Here is a 4,001-nt window from a genome sequence, read left to right as displayed (position 1 = left end):
GCTTTTATGTGAATTTCATAATCCTGATCCCAAATTTACTGTCTACTGGTACAAGCGCGAGAATTATGTCAGAAACTTTTATCGCAATTTCGGATTACTTATTTGGGCTCTTGCTTTTGGCTAAGCAATTTCACCAAATGCGTTCTGAATTGGAAATGTTCATGTCAAAACAGTGAGTATAATTTCAAATTATTTTGGGTTTTATTGAGGTTTCTACTTTATTCTAGGTTCTGTTTACGGAATATGATTATGGAATTAGTCTGCAAATACTCTTATTTGGGCTCCTGGTTTTAGTTTTAGAAAAATATTAAAGACTAGAATGTCAGTTTCTGATTTCATTAAAAGAAGCCCGGATTTTGCCCGGGTTTATCTCTATATTTGCCAAAACAAACCAAACTAAAACAATTGTGTTATTTTTTATTCATATGCCAGAAACGTAATTTTTTGAGCAAGCTTGTAAATAATAATTATGAATGTTTCATCAAAAGCCGAAAATACAATTTATAATCAGCCGATGAGTTAAGATACAAAAAGAAATTTTCCAATTTTTTTTTTGTTTGTATGGAGAATTTCCTGGATTTTTACCAAATTAGCTCGGATATTGTCCGGATTTTTGGTCGACAATTTTGAAATAAAATGCCCGGATTTTCCTGGGTATTTAGATAAAATAGTCCGGATTCGGCCAGCTCAGATAAGTGCTGGAAAAGTTCTGGCAATCTTAACCCATCCACATCGTAATCATTAGAAAAAATTTGAAAAATTGTGAAAAAGTCAATGAATTGTGAAAAATTCAGTAAAACTTGAATAACTGTGAAACAGTAAGATAGTTATAGCTGTACACTTTTTTCTGCACTTTAGTTGATTGAAAATAATTTTTTTTTTTCATTGTATAGCGGTATAATTCGAACAAACCTGCATAAACAGTTCAGGAGTCCAAAACAGTTTAAACAAGTTTGTAGTTTAAATCTTACATTTTAATGATTTTTATTTATAAATATAACTGACACATATTTAATACTTTTTCAAAATTTGAGAATTTTTCTAGGCAAAATGTCGATAAAATGGATTTTTTTGTAAACGAAACCAGCGTGTAAAAATCTTAATTTTTTAAAACTCTCTTTTGCACATGCTTTAAAATAACATCATCCAACAGAGTACCAGCCAAAATGAAAAAACTTTCAAATAAACACAGTAAAAATTCAGATCAGATTCAGAGTTCAGATTCATTCTAATAAAATTTCCGCTCGTCGTGTTACATTCAGTAACCGATAAACTACGTATTCAGTAGTTTATTCTACCAATTAACTGTAACCAAAGTTCCACATTTTTTTCGTTAAAAATATCAGCTGGTATTTTTTTTAACATTTATAATTTGTTCGAAATATATCAAGATATTTGAAAAACTATCGAGTGCCTCTTTGTAACATAAGACATTTGACACTTTGCTGAACTGTAGTCATTCGGCCACAAAACAGTCGCAAATAGTATTCCGCATAATGAAAATTTTAAATATAGGTTGAGTGCTCCTACTTTGGATCTTGAGCCTACTTTAGTTCTATAATGCCAAAAAATTGTAAATAATTCATTTTTCTAGCATAGGTTTAAGATACTCCTATGCACAAAATGAACTCTTACTCTTCCTAAATCCTACCATACCTCTTTTTGCCATAGAAAGTCTTTCTGATAAAACTTTTAACTTTTAAAAAATGTACCTCCTCATGTAAATGTAGTGATAAATCAGACAGCTCAATTAGTGAGACGCGTTTTGAGAAATAAGAGAGAATAAGAAAAAATCACGTTTTTTAACTGTCCATGCCAAAGCATGAAGGGAAAATACTTTCATTGTGAAGAATATAAACCATACTGTCTATTTTTTTTTATAAAATAAAAGAAAATAAATTGAAAACCTGGAAAATTTGTAAAGGGTCCAAGAGAAGGAGACTTTCGACTTTGATGTCCCATTTTTAGACCTGATATCACCAAAACTTTTATTCAATACCAATAAATCAACAAAGGGGCGAATTTTTAATTCGGACATCATTCGGAACCAATATTGAACGTGTTTAACATTTTACGCAAATCAACTTTGTTAGTGAACACAAAAAAGTTTCAGCTATTTTTATGCTGGAATTGAAAGTTTTTGAGATATTCGTGACATAAATTCAAATATTTTAATCGTTTCAAAGCCCCAATAATTTTTAATGATAATATTTGATGGATGATTACATTTTTAATGAATTTCGAAAAATCATCCTTTTTATTTGAATTTTACTTATCGGTCCAATGAAAGGTACCAAATAAGTACCAGAATAGGAATTGTAGATTCAAAGTTGGAATTTTATTCATCCATATATTTGCAAATCCTTTAATAAAGGCTAAACCTATCTTAAAACCTCTCATAGAAACATGCAGATATGATCATGAACTATAAATAAATTTAATGAAAGATATAAACCTTCTGTCTATTTATGAAAAAAAAAAAAAATTATTTGAAAACCACCGCTTACAGGGTACAAAGTAGGACTAACCCTAAGTGTAAACGATTTTTTGTGACACCATTTCTTTGTTACGGTTAATGAGAATGAATAGTACCCGATATTTTTTGGGCCTAGAATGGATTGTAAAATAGTGTCAAGACGTTTTATGGAAGAGAGCTCCCATACAAATTCAACATAGAATATGACAAAACTAGAACGAATTTCAAACGATTTGCTAAAAATGTGTTGAGAAGCAAGATTTAATACAAGAAAATGCTTTTTTTTTTCAATAAAATACCTATTGCGTATGAATGTGTAGATCCCATACAAAGTTCATATGAGAAACGAAAGAACTCACACCATTTTCTCGCATATGCAATTTTTGATATGTCCAAATTCCCGTTTGAGGAATGAGGGCTCACATGCAAAAACAACGTATTATACGAGATAACTAAATAAAAATGAAATGATTTCTTTAACAATTCCTCACATATTTACTACATTCAAAATAAAGATCCTAGTAATCTCTATGATTTGTTATACTATGTTTTTTTAAAAAAGGTTACCGTCACTGAATACAGAAATAATTAAAATTTTAGTCATCAAAGCCAAAGAGGTATGAATGAAAAAAATGATCGATTGTGAGTTGATGATACCAAACGTTTCTCAGATGTGTGTTGAGATAAAAAATCTCAAACCAACTGTGATCGTCGTCGCTTTGCGTGAGCATATATTTCTACATGTTGATGACTGAAATACGCATCATATGCTTCTTTTATTTATCAAGCTTAAAAAAGTGTGAAAAATTTACTTACATAATTAAAAAAAACCCGTTAATTTAATCGATGGGAAACCTAAAGTGCATAACAAAAATAAGCTCATACGCTTATGATCTTAGTTTTGTCATGATCTTTCACGTGGAAAAGGAGTTTTTGATGAAACATCAATAAGTCACAAAAACGTAACCAATTTGCAAATCATAGCTTGTGGGGAATCGTGGGCCACACATCTTGAATACACATTCAGAACTTAAAATACGTTTTTCCTATCTGTAAAGTTTTCTTATGCCAAATGAAGAGTTATGAAATATATTTTGTCCATCCTATATAAGAAATTTTGCAAAACGTTCGCGAGCCAGGTTTTGGAATCTATCCGATCATCCACAGCAGTTTTTTTATTTCATCATCTGAAATTGCTTTTAAATAACGAAATGAATTATAAAATCACAGTTTTGGGTCAACTCGTAAACTTTGCATGTTATTGGGTCAATTTGGATTTGGTGGCCCACGATTCTCCACCATTTTTCAAAATCCAAAAAATATGTTTTTTTTTTCAAACAGTCAGAATTTGGAGAAAATAACTTATTAAAAATTATAAAAAAATACCTTATGATACCTTGAAAATGTAGAAAACCATGCCATTTTTTATTTTCATTTTATCTTTTATAATAAAGAAGTTATGGAACAACGAAAAAAGTGACCCATGATTCCCCACTCTCCCATATAAATACTTAAACGTTTAAAA

The sequence above is a fragment of the Uranotaenia lowii genome, chromosome 2, assembly GCF_029784155.1.
Source record: "Uranotaenia lowii strain MFRU-FL chromosome 2, ASM2978415v1, whole genome shotgun sequence".
NCBI lineage: Eukaryota > Metazoa > Arthropoda > Insecta > Diptera > Culicidae > Uranotaenia > Uranotaenia lowii.
This window is presented reverse-complemented; position numbering follows the sequence as displayed.